This window comes from Vulpes vulpes, chromosome 14, assembly GCF_048418805.1.
Source record: "Vulpes vulpes isolate BD-2025 chromosome 14, VulVul3, whole genome shotgun sequence".
Lineage (NCBI taxonomy): Eukaryota > Metazoa > Chordata > Mammalia > Carnivora > Canidae > Vulpes > Vulpes vulpes.
Genome location: NC_132793.1, coordinates 47,542,881 through 47,562,031, shown reverse-complemented (window position 1 = coordinate 47,562,031; position 19,151 = coordinate 47,542,881).

Sequence of the window (19,151 nt, the reverse complement as noted above, 5' to 3'; positions counted from 1 at the left end):
CAGCCTCCTTGTCTGCGAGGTCCCTCTCACATCCAGTGCAGGGGCCTATCTCTATCAGTTCTCAGTGCACAGAAAGGGACAAATTCTGCAACAGAAGCACCGTCACAGGAAGAACACTGGTGTCAAAACTTCTTATTTGTTTCCTCTTCAGAAGCATGTATGAAAATCCTCAGCCAAGCTTTTGTCTGGCTTCAAAACTGCCCCCTGTGTCTCCCCCATTTCCAGTCAGACTCATTAGCAATCACACAGGGATCTGTTTATGGAGTATTATTGAGTCTTGCCAGACCCTATAACAAGAATATCACATGTTTCTCTTATTTAATTATCCCCCTTGGGGCCACATAGGGAATAGCCCCTTTTACACAGGAGGAAGATAGGACTCACAAAGGGGTCAAGTAAAGCCTCAGCCTACCTGACTTAGTGTAGGAGCTTCACCTCATTGCCTGAAACAACACCTTCAGACCTACCTCAATCTAACAGAGGAGTATGTGTAGATTACAGCTTGTAACAATTGCTTTTGAGGAGATTTGATTCTCTTATAGAAGGTGAATCAAGATGTAGCTCCTGAGACAGAGCCACAACAGTTAGTGTGTTAAGTATAGATAATGAAGAAGCAAATAGCCCGAGGGATGTAGGAGCCAAGGGCAGGCCACCTCAAAAGGAACTACTTCGGCATGAAGATTATTTTGATTAAAAAAAAAAAACAATCAAAACCCAGCAGATTCAGGAAAAGTTCTATACCTCTTCCCTTCCCCTAGCCACCTAAAAAAATTTAGATAGAGGGCCTGCTCCAGGAAGATATCACCACAGACAACCACATTATACTGTCAACAAAGTATAGTAGACAGGAGAAAGCTAGCAAAGTCCCCTCTGTGTCCCATTGTTTCATTGGGGCCAATTTTTTGTTTTGTTTTGTTTTACTTTTTACATTATTTTTGTTTTTTTAAATAATAAATTTATTTTTTATTGGTGCTCAATTTGCCAACATACAGAATAACACCCAGTGCTCATTCTGTCAAGTCCCCCCTTCAGTGCCCATCACCCGTTCTCCCCCACCTCCCGCCCTCCTCTCCTTCCACCATCTCTAGTTCGTTTTCCAGAGTTAGGAGGCTTTATGTTCTGTCTCCCTTTATGTATACAATGGAATATTACTCAGCCATTAGAAATGACAAATACCCACCATTTGCTTCAACGTGGATGGAACTGGAGGGTATTATGCTGAGTGAAGTAAGTCAATCTGAGAAGGACAAACATTATATGTTCTCATTCATTTGGGGAATATAAATAATAGTGAAAGGGGCCAATTTGTTTACCAAACATCAATTCTTTTTCTTTCTTCCTAAGGATTACATCCCTTCTCTTTGAAGTCTTAGACCACACCCTTCTCTTTAGTTCAGAGTGACATATATACCTCAGTTTACCTGACTGCCTTTGGAATTTCAATGTCTTTATGGATTCCCCATATGTATGAAATTAAATTTTTTTCCTTGTTAACCTATTGCATGTCAATTTGATCCTTAGTGTGGCTAGAAGGCCTTTGAAGGATATAAGAAATTTTTCCTTCCCAACAGAGAGAAAGGCAAAGTCCACAAGTTGTGTTCATCACAGATAAGCAGTAAATATAGCTTACCTAAGTTGAACAAGGACTGTGACAGCATAATCAAGAGACACCTGATATTCACCAGACACTAACTACACATGAGATACATGGAACACAGAATATTCATAAGGTATTACATCAGCCACCCAGTGATGATGCCATCCTGGCTCCACGTGTCCTCACTCCAGAAACTGCCAACCAAATCCTCAACATGTCCAGCTATACCAGGCAGACTGCCTGTGTGTCTCATCAAGGCCAGTGTGTGTTTCTGACCTGCCATATGGGCTTTGCTCAAACCCTTACTATGGGCCCCATAACTCCATCAGCTTTGAGACGGAGGCAGCAGAGAGTATCACAGGCCCAGGGTCCAGTCAACCTGGCCTTTGTGTCTCATGGCTTCCCCCCACCATACCTGAAGTGTGTTACCTTGTTCCCTTTCCCTGCCTAGCCTCTTGCTGGATGGTTTGAAAGTTTGCACTAACTTGATACACATGGGACATGCTCAAGCAGCTAACTTTGGCCTTCAAGCCTTTCTGTTCCATGATGTCAGAATGTGTTTCCCAGGGAACATTTGGAGGCCACCTTGGCATCATAATCTTTCCACACCTGATGCAGCTACACCCCAGACCCACCTCAGAACCAAGGTCTTCACCACACTCCTGCTTGATGAGCCTTCAGCTGGCTTTCTCACCCACAAGTGGTATCTGTCTCCTTCTTGAGGACTTGAGCTTTGACCAGCACGCCTTGTTGGCCACACTCAGTTCATGCCCCTGCATCTGGTCAGGGTGTTAGTCAGGCCTGAGTCAGGGGTGCTTTTGACCTCTGGCTGCACTCTCTGGACAGGTGATCACATCTGGGGCCCCTTTGTGAGGTAAGCCCAGTCCCTCTGATGCTACTCAAGTGCAGTGCAAATCTGACAGATCCTTCAGCTCTGAGAGCTTCATGAACTCAGCAAGAGCCAGCAGTATCTGCCCCTAGTGCAGAAATCTGGCTTGTTTCACACCTTCTGGCTTTCTAAATACCTGGGCTTAGGACTGAAACCCTTAAAAATGAAAGCACCTCCTTGGTTCTTTCTGTCAGGGTCTTGTTATGTGACTCTATAGTTCTAGAGGCAGGATGAGGCATTAAACTGCCTGGGTCAGGGAATCTGGAACTGAGAGGCCCTTGGGGAGATAGTGCCTATGCCTGAGAAGAGCTGCCCCCAGGAACACCAAGTAGAGGGCATCATTTGGCAATGGTGGTGTTGATATGATATACCCTCTGTGGGATGAACAAATTAGATCCCCACAGACCCACTTGCCATATGTCCCCCCTTTGTTAATCATGTCCCAGGTAAGAATTCCCGATTCTGCCTGCCTCCCCCATGTAGGAGTTCTCTCTCCTGGTGGTGATTCTCAGGCCACAAGCCAGGCTCCACTAAGGAGAAGACTCCATCCCACTCTGCAGTTAGAGCCTGGCAGTGACAAGCAGCTCCCAGGAACTCAGATGGTTGGGGATTAATATTTGTTTTTCCAGAAGAAAATAAGTATCATCATAAAGAGGATCTTACCTGAGATACATAAGATAAAACTCCAAACAAGAAGTGAGACTCTTGAACTTTATAAAACCTGAGAATTGCCTGGCTGAGGGTTCAGATGTTTTAGACAAAATTGTGTACTTGGCCCGAGGAGCAGTTTCTAAGCAGGTATAAAACACAGACACCAAAATGGAAAAAGATAGTTAATTTGTCCACACATTTTGTTGCACATACACATGTGCACATACACACAGAATAAAGAGACAAATGGGAACACAGATTAAGTTACTTGGAAGATATTTGGTCTTTGGCAAGGAACTAAATTCTCTCTTATGGAAAAAGCTCTTTAAAATTTAAAAGAGGGACGTCTGGGTGGCTCAGCAGGGCGTGATCCTGGAGACCTGGATCGAGTCCCACATCCCGCTCCCTGTGTGGAGCCTGCCTCTCCCTCTGCCTATGTCTCTGCCTCTCTCTCTCTCTGTGTCTCTCATGAATAAATAAAATATTTTTTAAAATAAAATAAAATAAAAATAAAAATTAAAAATAAAAATAAAATAAAATTTAAAAGAAGGGAGAGGCGGAGCAAGATGGTGAAAGAGTAGGGGTCCTCAACTCACCTGGCCCAAGCAAGTTACCTAGATAACTTTCAAATCATCCTGAACACCTACAAATTTGACCTGAGATTTTTTTAAAGATTTTTATTTATTTATTCATGACAGAGAGAGACACAGAGACATAGGCTGAGAGAGAAGTAGGCTCCATGCAAGGAGCCCTATGTGGGACTCGATCCTGGGACTCCAAGATCACACCCTGTGCTGATGGCAGGTGCTCAAATGCTGAGCCACCCTGGCATTCCTCGACCTGAGATTTAAAGAGAGAACAGCTGGAACACTACAGAGAGAAGAGTTTTTGCTTCTAACAAGGTAGGAAGGCGGCAAAAAGTAAAATAAAAAAGAATCAAGTGGGGGAGGGGCCTGCAAGGAGCCGGGCTAAGGAGGGCAGTGAGAGCCTTGGGGACAGGAAAGCTCAGCCTTGGAGAAGTGGGAACTTTAAAAATCCACACCGGATTCTTACCAGATGGAAAGGCACTGAGCAGGGAAATGGGGCAGAACCACAGGAGGGGCAGGGCAGCCTCCAGTCTCCCAGAATCACTAATAGAGGAAGTGCACCTGGAGGAGAGCACAATGCACACCATAGGTGGATCTCGGTAACGGGCTGGCGTGCAGGCCCAGCGCAGCATCAGGGGGAAGCAAGTCGGTCAGGCAGGGGCTCGGGGCTCGGGGTCTGTGCCCTGCTGCCTTTGGGAGCCGCGGCCCCAGGAGCATGATTCCAGCAGCACAGGCCCCAGATCCCAGGGCGCCGGGGAGACACAGCCCATGATCCTGCACTCCCAGCAGGGAGGCAGAGGCGGGAAGGGCACAGAACAGCGAGGACTCTCCTGATTTGGGGTGCCCCCAGGCTGTGGAGGTCAGCACCCTCCACTGCCCCGGGAGCATCAAGGCCAGTGCAGACTGGGAGACTATGGTAGTTACTGTGGGAGCTGATTCCAGGGGTGAAGATCTGGCTGCCACCAGTGTTGTTGTTCCTCCTTGTGTCACCTTATGCCTGGAGAGGCGGGGCCCCCAGGGGACAGAGGCCTCACAGGATAAACAGCTCATCTGAGCCCAGCACCTGGGGGCGGGGGCATCTCCCCCAGGTACATACACCTGAGAATCAGCACAGCAGGCCCCTCCCCCCAGAAGACCAGGTGGAAGGACAGGGGAAGAGTAAGTTCCTGACCCAGCAGTGCTAGGAAGCTCCAGGAGAAGTCGAGGCTACAGTATATAGAAATAGAGGGTACCCTCCCCTCTTTATTCCCCTTTTCCATTACAACTCGTTTTTATATCAGATTTAAAATTTCCAATTCTTTTCTCTTTCTCCACCTTAACTACAATATTTTACCACCTCTTCATTTTTAGGTTTCTTCCTTTTTGACTTTCATATTTCTACAATTACATGTCTTAGATATATTTTCTGCTTCTAGAATCCCTTCAACATACTCAACTTAATTTTAGATATACGGGGTATTTTGTTGTTGTTGTTGTTGTTGTTGTTGTTCTGTTTTGTGTTTTTTGTTTTCTCTGCCTCATTTTGTTCTACAATGGCGAAAGTTAATACCTTCTAATCCATGACAAGCATGCACCCATAACCACATGGTATACTGTTCTGGTTCACTCTATAAGATTATCTTCTCTCTTCATTCCCATTCTTCCCCCCTCTTTAAAGTCATTATATGTTGGTGGTCAATGTTGGGGCTCTCTTCAATTATTGCTGGTTTATATAAATTTGAGACTGAGCATCTTCTAACACACAAAACTTAATACACTCAGAGCCAAAACGGTCACCCTCTAGGACCCCTCAGGTAGACTATATTCTCCCTCCACTAAAACTTCTTCACTACCATCATCTCCCAGTAGCACCTGCCTTTTTTTTCTTCTCTTTTTTCTTTTTTGCCCTTCTTTAATTTTGCTTTTTTCTTTTCTTTTTTTCTCTTTTTTTTCTTCTTCTTTGGGGTTTTGCCCTTTTGTATTTGTATTTATATTTTGTATTGAAATTTGATTTCACTTTAATGGTCCTTTTATTTTATTTTGCTCTGATCTTCATTTTCATTTTCTGGTCTCTGACCTTGTCAGAATCATCTAAGGTGGATTTTACACAGGTTGTGGTTGATATTTTTGACTCAGCCTATTCATACAGTCACTCTCCACTGAGCAAAATGACTATAAGGAAGAACTCACCACAAAAGAAAGAATCAGAAACAGTAATCTCTGCCACAGAGTTACAGAATATGGATTTCAATTCCATGTCAGAAATCCAATTCAGAAGCAAAATTATAAAGCTCCTAGTGGCTCTGGAAAAAAGGCATAAGGGACTCTAGAGCCTTCATTACTGCAGAATTTAGATCTAATCAGGCAAAAACTAAAAATCAATTAAATGAGATGCAATCCAAACTAGATGTCCTAATGGCTAGGGTTAATGTGGTGGAAGAAAGACTGAATTACATAGAAGGCAAGTTGATTGTAAGAAAGGAAGCTGAGAAAAAAAGGAAAACAATTAAGAGACCATGAGGAAATGCTTTGGGAAATAAATGATAGCCTGGGCAGGGAGAATCTGTGTAAATTTGGGGTTCCAGAAAACATTGGGAAGGAGAGAGGGCCAGAAAGTATATTTAAACAAATCATAGCTGAGAAATTCCCTAATTTGAAGAGGGAAACAGGCATTCAAATAGAGGTAATAGGAGGTCCCCTTCACACACAATCAAAAATCATTCAACACCTCGACATTTAATAGTGAAACTGTCAAATTTCAAAGATAAAGAGAAAATTTGTAAAGCAGCAGGAGACAAGAGATGCTTAACTTATATGGGGAGAAATATCAGATTAACAGCACACCTCTCCACAGAGACTGGCAGGCCAGAAAGGGATGGAAGGATATAGTCAGGGTAATAAATGAGAAGGACATGCAGCCAAGAATACTTTATTCAGCAAGGCTCTCATTCAGAATAGAAGGACAGATAAAGAGCTTCCAATATAGGCAGAAAGTGAAAGAATATTTGACCTCCAAACCAGCTCCGCAAGAAATATTAAGGGGGAGACCCTGTAAAAGAAAGAGGAAGCCCAAAGAAATAATCCACAAAAACAGGGATTGAATAGGTATTACGATGACACAAAAATTCATATCTTTTAATAGTTACTCTGAATGTGAAAGGGCTACATGCTCCCATTAAAAGATGCAGGGTTTTGGACTGGATAAAAAACCAAGACCCATCTATTTGCTGTCAACAAGAGGCTCATTTTAGACCTAAGGACACCTACAGCCTGAAAATGAAGGGGTAGAGCACCATTTATCATTCAACTGGTTCTCAAAAGAAAGCAGGGGTAGCAATCCTCATATCAGATAAATTTGAGTTAACACCAAAGACTGTAATAATATTTGAAGAGGGACACTATATCATACTTAAAGGGTCTGTCCAACTAGAAGATCTATCATGAGTATTTATGACCCTAATATAAAAGCTGCCAAGTATATCATTCAATTAATAACCAAAGTAAAGATATACTTATATAATAATACACTAATAGTAGGAGACATCAACATAGCACATTCTGCAAATGACAGATTTTTCAAATACAAGATCACCAATAAAACAAGACCTTGGTTAGGCGGGGCAAGATGGTGGAAGAGTAGGGTCCCCAAATCACCTGTCCCCACCAAATTACCTAGATAACCTTCAAATCATCCTGAAAATCTGCGAATTCGGCCTGAGATTTAAAGAGAGAACAGCTGGAATGCTACAGTGAGAAGAGTTTGGGCTTCTATCAAGGTAGGAAGACGGGGAAAAAGAAATAAAGAAACAAAAGGCCTCCAAGGGGGAGGGGCCCCGTGAAGAGCCGGGGTGAGGCCGGGGCCAGTGTCCCCAAGACAGGAGAGCCCCGTCCCGGAGGAGCAGGAGCTGCACCAACCTTCTCGGGCGGAAAGGGGCCCGCAGGGAGTTAGAGCAGGACCCAGGAGGGCGGGGATGCCCTCAGGCTCCGGGGGACACTAACAGGCACCTGCGCCCTGGGAGAGTGCGCCGAGCTCCCTAAGAGCTGCAGCGCACACGGCAGGACCCGGAGCAGCTCGGAGGGGCTCGGGCGGCGGCTCAGCGGAGGGGGCTGCGGGGCGGGAGCGGAATCCAACAGCGCAGGCCCCGGAGCACAGGGCGCCGGGACACAGCCCAGGATCCGGCCTCCCCCGGGACAGGCAGAGGCCGGGAGGGCCCAGGACAGCGAGGACGCTCCTGCCCCGAGTTGAGCAGATCATGGGCCCGGCCCCGGAGCCTCCAGGCCCTGCAGAGGAGAGCCCGGAGTTACTGCGGGAGCTGACTCCAGGACTGCCGAGCTGGCCCCGCCACTGCGGTTGTTCCTCCTGGGGCCTCACGGGGTGAACAACCCCCACTGAGCCCTGCACCAGGCAGGGGCAGAGCAGCTCCCCCAAGTGCTAACACCTGAAAATGAGCACAGCAGGCCCCTCCCCCAGAAGACCTGCTGGACGGACTAGTTCCAGGGGAAGTCAAGGGACTTGAAGTATACAGAATCAGAAGATACTCCCACGTGTTTTTTGTTTTGTTTTGTTTTGTTTTTTTCTTTCTTTCTTTTTGATTTCTGATTGCTTCCCCCCCCTTTTTTCTCCTTTCTTTCTTTTTCTTTCTCTTTTTCTTCTCTTTTTTCCCTTTTTATCTTCTTTCTCTTTTTTCTTTTTCTCTTTTCTTTCCTTCTCTCTCTCTCGTTTTCTCCTTTTCCCAGTACAACTTGTTTTTGGCCACTCTGCACTGAGCAAATGACTAGAAGGAAAACCTCACCTCAAAAAAAAGAATCAGAAACAGTCCTCTCTCCCACAGAGTTACAAAATCTGGATTACAATTCAATGTCAGAAAGCCAATTCAGAAGAACTATTATACAGCTACTGGTGGCTCTAGAAAAACCCATAAAGGACTCAAGAGACTTCATGACCGCAGAATTTAGATCCAATCAGGCAGAAATTAAAAATCAATTAAATGAGATGCAATCCAAGCTAGAAGTCCTAACGACGAGGGTTAACGAGGTGGAAGAACGAGTGAGTGACATAGAAGACAAGTTGACGGCAAAGAGGGAAACTAGGGAAAAAGAGACAGACAATTAAAAGACCATGAGGATAGATTAAGGGAGATAAACAACTTGAAACAGCTTGAAGAAGAAAAACTTACATTTAATTGGGGTTCCCGAGGGCACTGAAAGGGACAGAGGGCCAGAATATGTATTTGAACAAATCCTAGCTGAAAACTTTCCTAATCTGGGAAGGGAAACAGGCATTCAGATCCAGGAAATAGAGAGATCCCCCCCTAAAATCAACAAAAACCGTTCAACACCTCGAAATTTAATAGTGAAGCTTGCAAATTCCAAAGATAAGGAGAAGATCCTTAAAGCAGCAAGAGAAAAAAAATCCCTGACTTTTATGGGGAGGAATATTAGGGTAACAGCAGACCTCTCCACAGAGACCTGGCAGGCCAGAAAGGGCTGGCAGGATATATTCAGGGTCCTAAATGAGATGAACAGGCAACCAAGAATACTTTATCCAGCAAGGCTCTCATTCAAAATGGAAGGAGAGATCAAGAGCTTCCAAGACAGGCAGGAACTGAAAGAATATGTGACCTCCAATCCAGCTCTGCAAGAAATTTTAAGGAGTCCCATTCTTAAAATTCCCCTTTAAGAAGAAGTTCAGTGGAACAATCCACAAAAACAAGGACAGAATAGATATCATCATGACACTAAACTCATAGCTGTCAATAGTAACTCTGAACCTGAACGGGCTTAATGACCCCATCAAAAGGTGCAGGGTTTCAGACTGGATAAAAAAGCAGGACTCATCTATTTGCTGTCTACAAGAGACTCATTTTAGACAGAAGGACACCTACAACCTGAAAATAAAAGGTTGGAGAACCATTTACCATTCAAATGGTGCTCAAAAGAAAGCAGGGGTAGCCATCCTTATATCAGATAAACTAAAATTTACCCCGAAGACTGTAGTGAGAGATGAAGAGGGACACTATCTCATACTCAAAGGATCTATCCAACAAGAGGACTTAACAATCCTCAATATATATGCCCGAATGTGGGAGCTGCCAAATATTTAAACCAATTAATAACCAAACTGAAGAAATACTTTGATAATAATACACTTATACTTGGTGACTTCAATCTGGGTCTTTCTACCCTCAATAGGTCTTCTAAGCACAACATCTCCAAAGAAACAAGAGCTTTAAATGATACACTGGACCAGATGGATTTCACAGATATCTACAGAACTTTACATTAAAATTCAACTGAATACACATTCTTCTCAAGTGCACATGGAACTTTCTCCAGGAAAAAACACATACTGGGTCACAAATCGGATCTGAACCGATACCAAAAGATCGGGATAGTCCCCTGTATATTCTCAGACCATAATGCCTTGAAATGAGAACTTAATCACAACAAGAAGATTGGAAGGACCACAAACACGTGGAGGTTAAGGACCATCCTGCTAAAAGATGAAAAGGTCAACCAGGAAATTAAGGAAGAATTAAAAAGATTCATGGAAACTAATGAGAATGAAGATACAAATGTTCAAAATCTTTGGGATGCAGCAAAAGCAGTCCTGAGGGGGAAATACATCACAATACAAGCATCCATTTAAAAACTGGAAAGAACTCAAATACAAAAGCTCACCTTACACATAAAGGAGCTAGAGAAAAAGCAGCAAATAGACCTCACCCCCAGCAGAAGAAGAGAGTTAATTAAAATTCGAGCAGAACTAAATGATATCAAGACCAAAGAACTGTGGAACAGATCAACAGAACCAGGAGTTGGTTCTTTGAAAGAATTAATAAGATAGATAAACCATTAGCCAACCTTATTAAAAAGAAGAGAGAGAAGACTCAAAGTAACAAAATCATGAATGAGAAAGGAGAGATCACTACCAACACCAAGGAAATACAAACGATTTTAAAAACATATTATGAACAGCTATACACCAATAAATTAGGCAATCTAGAAGAAATGGACGCATTCCTGGAAAGCCACAAACTACCAAAACTGGAGCAGGAAGAAATAGAAAACCTGAACAGGACAATAACCAGGGAGGAAATTGAAGCAGTCATCAAAAACTCCCAAGACACAAGAGTCCAGGGCCAGATGGCTTCCCAGGGAAAATCTATCAAATGTTGAAAGAAGAAATCATACCTATTCTACTAAACCTGTTTGGAAAGAGAGAAAGAGATGGAGTACTTCCAAATTCATTCTATGAGGCCAACATCACCTTAATTCCAAAACCAGACAAAAACCCCACCAAAAAGGAGAATTACAGACCAATATCCCTGATGAACATGGATGCAAAAATTCTCAACAAGATACTAGCCAATAGGATCCAACAACACATTAAGAAAATTATTCACCATGACCAAGTAGGATTGATCCCTGGGACACAAGGCTGGTTCAACACTCCTAAAACCATCAATGTGATTCATCATATCAGCAAGAGAAAAACCAAGAACCATATGATCCTCTCATTAGATGCAAAGAAAGCATTTGACAAAATACAGCATCCATTCCTGATCAAAACACTTCAGAGTGTTGGGATAGAGGGAACTTTCATGGACATCTTAAAAGCCATCTACGAAAAGCCCACAGCAAATACATTCTCAATGGGGAAGCACTGGGAGCCTTTCCCCTAAGATCAGGAACAAGACAGGGATGTCCACTCTCACCACTGCTATTCAACATAGTACTGGAAGTCCTCGCCTCAGCAATCAGACAACAAAAAGACATTAAAGGCATTCAAATTGGCAAAGAAGTCAAACTCTCCCTCTTCGCCGATGACATGATACTCTACATAGAAAACCCAAAAGCCTCCACCCCAAGATTGCTAGAACTCATACAGCAATTTGGTAGCATGGCAGGATACAAAATCAATGCCCAGAAATCAATGGCATTTCTATACACTAACAATGAGACTGAAGAAAGAGAAACTAAGGAGTCAATCCCATTTACAATTGCACCCAAAAGCATAAGATACCTAGGAATAAAGCTAACCAAAGAGGTAAAGGATCTATACCCTAAAAACTATAGAACACTTCTGAAAGACATTGAGGAAGACACAAAGAGATGGAAAAATATTCCATGCTCATGGATTGGCAGAATTAATATTGTGAAAATGTCAATGTTACCCAGGGCAATTTACACGATTAATGCAATCCCTATCAAAATACCATGGACTTTCTTCAGAGAGTTAGAGCAAATTATTTTAAGATTTATGTGGAATCAGAAAAGACCCCGAATAGCCAGGGGAATTTTAAAAAAGAAAACCATAGCTGGGGGCATCACAATGCCAGATTTCAGGTTGTACTACAAAGCTGTGGTCATCAAGACAGTGTGGTACTGGCACAAAAACAGACACATAGATCAATGGAACAGAATAGAGAACCCAGAAGTGGACCCTGAACTTTATGGTCAACTACTATTTGATAAAGCAGGAAAGACTATCCATTGGAAGAAGGACAGTCTCTTCAATAAATGGTGCTGGGAAAATTGGACATCCACATGCAGAAGAATGAAACTAGACCACTCTCTTTCACCAAACACAAAGATAAACTCAAAATGGATGAAAGATCTAAATGGGTATCCATCAAAATCCTAGCGGAGAACACAAGCAACACCCTTTTTGAACTTGGCCACAATAACTTCTTGCAAGATACAACCATAAAGGCAAAAGAAACAAAAGCAAAAATGCACTATTCGATTTCATCAAGATAAGAAGCTTTTGCACAGCAAATGATACCATCAACAAAACACAAAGACAACCTAAAGATTAGGGGAAGACATTTGCAAATGTCGCATCAGATAAAGAGCTAGTTTCCAAGATCTATAAAGAACTTATTAAACTCAACACCAAAGAAACAAACAATCCAATCCTGAAATGGGCCAAAGACATGAACAGAGAACAGAAATCTCACAGAGGAAGACATGGACATGGCCAACACGCACATGAGAGAATGCTATGCATCACTTGCCATCAGGGAAATACCAATCAAAACCACAATGTGATACCACCTCACACAGTGATAATGGGGAAAATTAACGAGGCAGGAAACCACAAATGTTGGAGAGGATGCGGAGAAAAGGGAACCCTCTTACACTGTTGGTGGGAATGTGAACTGGTGCAGCCACTTTGGAAAACTGTGTGGAGGTTCCTCAAAGAGTTAAAAATAGACCTGCCGAACGACCCAGCAATTGCACTGTTGGGGATTTACCCCAAAGATTCAGATGCAGTGAAACGCCAGGACCCCTGCACCCCGATGTTTCTAGCAGCAATGTCCACAATAGCCAAACTGTGGAAGGAGCCCCGGTGTCCATCAAAAGATGAATGGATAAAGAAGATGTGGTTTATGTATACAATGGAATATTCCTCAGCCATTAGAGACGACAAATACACACGTTTTGCTTCAATGTGGATGGAACTGGAGGGCATTGTGCCGAGTGAAATAAGTCAATCAGAGAAGGACAAACATTATATGGTCTCATTCATTTGGGAAATATAAATAATAGTGAAAGGGAATAGAAGGGAAGGGAGAAGAAATGAGTAGGAAATATGAGAAAGGGAGACAGAACATATAGACTCCTAACTCTGGGAAATGAACTAGGGGTGGTGGAAGGGGAGGAGGGCGGGGGGTGGGGGTGAAGGGGTGACGGGCACTGAGGGGGGCACTCGACGGGATGAGCACTGGGTGTTATTCTGTATGTTGGCAAATTGAACACCAATAAAAAATAAATTTATTATTAAGAAAAAAAACACATGGCCAACAAACACATGAGGAAATGCTCTGCATTACTTGCCATCAGGGAAATACAAATCAAAACCACAATGAGATACCACCTCACACAAGTGAGAATGGAGAAAATTAACAAAGCAGGAAACCACAAATGTTGCAGAAGATGTGGAGAAGGGGGAACCCTCCTGCACTGTTCGTGTGAATGTTAACTGGTATAGCCACTCTGGAAAACTGTGTGGAGTTCCTCAAAGAGTTAAAAATTGATCTGCCCTACGACCCAGCAATTGCACTGCTGGGGATTTACCCCAAAGATACAGATTCAATGAGATGCCAGAACACCTGCACCCCGATGTTTATAGCAGCAATGTGCAAAATAGCCAAGGTTGGAAGGAGCCTCGGTGTCCATCGAAAGATGAATGGATAAAGAAGATGTGGTTTATGTATACAATGGAATATTTTCAGCCATTAGAAATGACAAATACCCACCATTTGCTTCAATGTGGATGGAACTGGAGGGTATTATGCTGTGTGAAATAATTCAATCGGAGAATTACAGACATTATATGGTCTCATTCATTTGGGGAATATAAAATATAGTGAAAGGGAATAAATGGGAAAGGAGAAAAAATGAGTGGGAAATATCGGAAAGGGAGGTTGAACATGAAAGCCTCCTAACTCTGGGAAATGAACTAGGCATGGTGGAAGGTGAGGTGGGCGGGGGGTGGGGGTGACTGGCTGATGAGCACTGAGGTGGGCACTTGATGGAATGAGCACTGGGTGTTATTCTATATGTTGGCAAATTGAACACCAAAAAAAAATAAATTTATAAAAATAAAAAAAGAGCCTTAATTAATATACTGGACCATATGGATTTCACAATATTTACAAATCTTTCCTTCAGAACGCAACTGAATACACATTCTTCTAAAGTGCACATGGAACTTTCTGCATAATAGAGGACATACTGGGTCACAAATCAGATCTCAACTGATACCAAAAGATTGAGATTGTCGCCTGCATATTTTCAGACCACAATATTTTGAAACTAGCGCTCAATCACAACAAGAAAATTGGAAGAAACTCAAACACGTGTAGGTTACAAAGCATCCTGCTAAAAGATGAGTCAGTCAACCAGGAAAATAGAGAAGAATTAAAAAGATTCATGGAAACTAATGAAAATGCAAATACAGTTGTTCAAAATCTTTCAGATACCCAGAAAAGCAGTTAAGAGAGAAATACATCACAATACAAACCTCCCTCAAAAAATTGTAAAAAACTTAAATACACTAGCTAACCTGACACCTAAAGGTACTGGAGAAAAAACAGCAAGCAAAGCCTACACCATACAGAAGAAGAGAGATAAGAAAAATTTGAGTAGAACTTAATGAAATACAGATCAGAACTGTAGAACAGATCAACAAAACCAGGAGTGGTTTCTTTGAAAGAAATAATAAGATAAATAAACCATTAGCCAACCTTATTAAAAGGAAAGAGAAAAGACTCAAATTAATAAAATTATGAATGAAAGAGGAGAAAGCACAACCAAACCAAGGAAATACAAACAATTTAAAAAACGTATTATGGGCAGCTTTATGCCAACAAATTAGGCAATCTAGTAGAATGGACACATTTCTGGAAAACCACAAATTATCAAAACTGGAACAGGAAGAAATAACCAATAATTGAACAGGCCAATAACCAGGAGGGAATTCATACAGTCATCAGACACCTCCCAAGACACAAAAGTCCAGGACAAGATGGCTTCCCAGGGGAATTCTATCAAACGTTTAAAGAAGAAACAATATCTATTCTAATAAAGCTGTTCCAAAAGATAGAAAGGGATGGAGTACTTCCAAACTCCTTCTAGGAGGCCAACATCACCTTAATTCCAAAACCAAAGACCCCACCAAAAAGGAGAATTATAGACCAATATCCCTGATGAACACAGATGCAAAAATTTTCAACAAGATACTAGCCAATAGGATCCAACAGTACATAAGAAGATTATTCACCATGACCAAGTGGGATTTATCCCCAGGATGCAAGGTTTGTTCAACACTCATAAAACAATCAATGTGATAGATCATATCAACAAGATAAAAACCAAGAACCATATGATCCTCTCAATAGATGTAGAGAAACAAATTGCCAAAATACAGCATTCCTGATGAAAACTCTTCAGAGTGTAGGGATAGAGGGAACATTCTTCAGCATCTTAAAAGCCATCTATGAAAAGCCCACAGAAAATATCATTCTCACTGGGGAAACATTGAGAGACCTTCCCCTAGATCAGGAACACAACAGAGATATCCACTCTCACCACTGTTATTCAACATAGTACTGGAAGTCCTAGCCTCAGCAATCAGGCAACAAAAGAAATAAAAGACATTCAAATTGGCAAAGAGGAAGTCAAACTCCCTCTCTTTACAGATGACATGATACTGTACACCTAGAAAACCCAAAAGACTCCACTCTGTTGATACAAAATCAATGCTCAGAAACCAGTGGCATTTCTATCCACTAACAATGAGACTGAAGAAAGAGAAATTAAGGAGTCAATCCAATTTACAATTGCACCCAAAAGCATAAGATACCTAGGAATAAACCTAATCAAAGAGGTAAAGTATATATACCCTACAAACTACAGAACACTTCTGAAGGTCATTGAGGAAGACACAAAGAGATGGAAAAACATTACATGCTCATGGATTGGAAGCATGATTATAGTGGAAATGTCTATACTAACCAGGACAATTTACACATTCAATGCAATATCTATAAAGATACCATGGACTTTCTTCAGAGAGTTGGAACAAATCATCTTAAGACTTGTGTGGAATCAGAAAAGACCTCAAAAAAAAAAAAAAAAGAAAAAAGAAAACCAGAGCCAGGGGCAACACAATGCCAGATTTCAAGTTGTACTACAAAGCTGTGATCATCAAGACAGTGTGGTACTTGCAGAAATACACACACACATAGATCAATGAACAGAATAGGGAACCCAGAAATGGGCCCACAACCCTATGGTCAACTAATATTAGACAAAGCAGGAAAAAAGGCAGTCTCTTCAATAAATGGTGCTAGGAAAATTGGACAGCCACATGCAGCAGAATGAAACTAGACCATTCTCTTATACCATACACAAAGATACACTCAAAATGGGTGAAAGATCTAAATGTGAGACAAGAATCCATCAAAACCCTAGAGGAGAACACGGGCAACACACTTTTTGAATGTGACATGAGTAACTTCTTGCAATATACATCTATGAAGGCCTGGGAAACAAAAGTAAAAATGAACTATTGGCACTTCATCAAGATAAAAAGCTTCTGCACAACAAAAGAAACAGTCAACAAAACTAAAAGACACCCTAAAGAATGGGAGAAGATATTTGCAAATGACATATCAGATAAAGGGCTAGTATCCAAGATCTTTAAAGAACTTATGAAACTCAACAGCAAAGAAACAAACAATCCAATCCTGAAATGGGCAAAAGACACGAACAGAAATCTCACAGAGGAAGACATAGACATGGCCAACAAGCATGAGAAAATGCTCTGCATCACTGGCCATCAGGGAAATACAAGTCAAAACCACAATGAGATACCACCTGACCCCAGTGAGAATGGGGAAAATTAACAAGGCAGGAAACAACAAGTGTTGGAGAGGATGTGAAGAAGGGGAACCCTTTTGCACTTTTGGTGGGAATGTGAACTGGTACAGCCACTCTGGAAAACTGTGTGGAGGCTTCTCAAAGAGTTAAAAATAGATCTGCCCTATGACCCAGGAATTGCACTACTGGGGATTTACCCCAAAGATACAGATGTAGTGAAAAGCCGAGATGCCTGTAACTCAATGTTTATAGCAGCAATGTCCACAATAGCCAAAGTGTGGAAGGAGCCTTGGTGTCCATCGACAGATGAATGGATAAAGAAGATGTGGTTTATGTATACAGTGGGATATTACTCAGCCATTAGAAACGACAAATACCCACCATTTGCTTCAATGTGGATGGAACTGGAGGGCATTGTGCTGAGTGAAATAAGTCAATCAGAGAAGGACAAACATTATATGGTTTCACTCATATGGGTAATATACAAAATAGTGTAAGGGATTATAGGGTAAAGGAGACACAATGAGTGGGAAATATCAGAGATGGTGACAACATGAAGGACTCCTAACTCTGGGAAACAAACAAGGGGTAGTGGAAGGGGAGGTGTCTGGGGGCCGGTTTGACTAGGTGATTGGCACTGAGGGGAGCACTTAACAGCATGAGCCTTGGGTGTTAAACTATATGTTGATAAATCGAACTCCAAAATACACACACACACACACACACACACACACACATATATATATATATATATATATATATATATATATGAAAAATGGGTTTTGTAGTCATCCCCCCAGCCACCCACAAAAGCTAATTTATCTTTTTTATTCTTCCTTTTAAGAAAACAATGTGTTCTTTTTTTAATGGGAGCCTGACTCTGGGTTGGTAAATTCTCCCTCATGAAAATGATAGCAATGACACTGAGTAGTTTCTTAGAATATACCTATTCCATCCTTTGTTTTCTTTAATTCTGTTTTTAAAATTGTAATGTCCTGTGTGATGGTGAAGTTCAATGTATGTACTCTGGTCAAATCTTCACCCTGGACCATTTTTCTAGAAATGTCCTGCTGGCTGTCTGACAGCTTTCAGAGATTTACTTGTGTGGTTTTATTCAAAACCAAAGTTAAGGGCTAATTTCATAGTCAGACATGGCTTTTATGAGGCTATGAGATTTTTGTTACCTTACCTCTGGCACAGGGAACTATTCCCTGAGTATTTGTCATACTTGGTATTTTATGAGCTGCACCTGTGTGGTCTTCCTGCAGCCTTAATGCAGTTGACAAATCCCCAGGAATCTGGCTAGCCAGGCAGAAAGCTGTCTCTTCAGGTTAATAGGACCGGCAGTCAATGTTCCTTGCTGTTCACTTAGAAAGTCTCTGTATTTTAGGATGAAGATGTTTAAAAAAAACTCTGAAGAGTTTAGAACCAGAATACAGGAAAGTCTACTGCTCCTACAGCAGATTGCTCTTCTTATTGCCTCTTGGCATCGTAAATTCATAACCAAAAAGTCGTCATCTGGCAGTGGGTGGCAGTTGTCAGTTTAAGCCCTTATCTTCTCCTGGCAAGGGGCCAAGTATGGCATTCTTGGTGCCACTTTCTCTGGACTCCCAGCTGACTTGTGGGTGTTTTTGACAGCCTTCAATCCACTGAAAAAGGGGCCAGTGTTTCCATCCATCAAGGACATTTTTTGACTCACTGATATTTTTATTTACCACTTGTGGTCTTGACCTCCTCTTCCCTCCACAACAGGTGACAAGTGTGTTAGAAAGTCCATCTCAGAATCTCCCTGAGTCAACCTGGTGAGGGATGGGACTCAAGAAGGGAGGGCAGCAGGTCCTGGATACCATGGGACATACCTGATGTCTGATGTGTGGAGAACTTTGGGGGGGTCCACATGGAAGCATCAAAGGATAAGTTTCGGAAGGTTACAAATCTGGTCCACTTGCAAATATAGAATGTTAAGAGGGAATTCCTAGGTAAGTTACAAAATTGGCTTATTTTCCAGAAAGCAATAAAACCATACTTCCAGAATAACCTTTTTGATTAGATACTA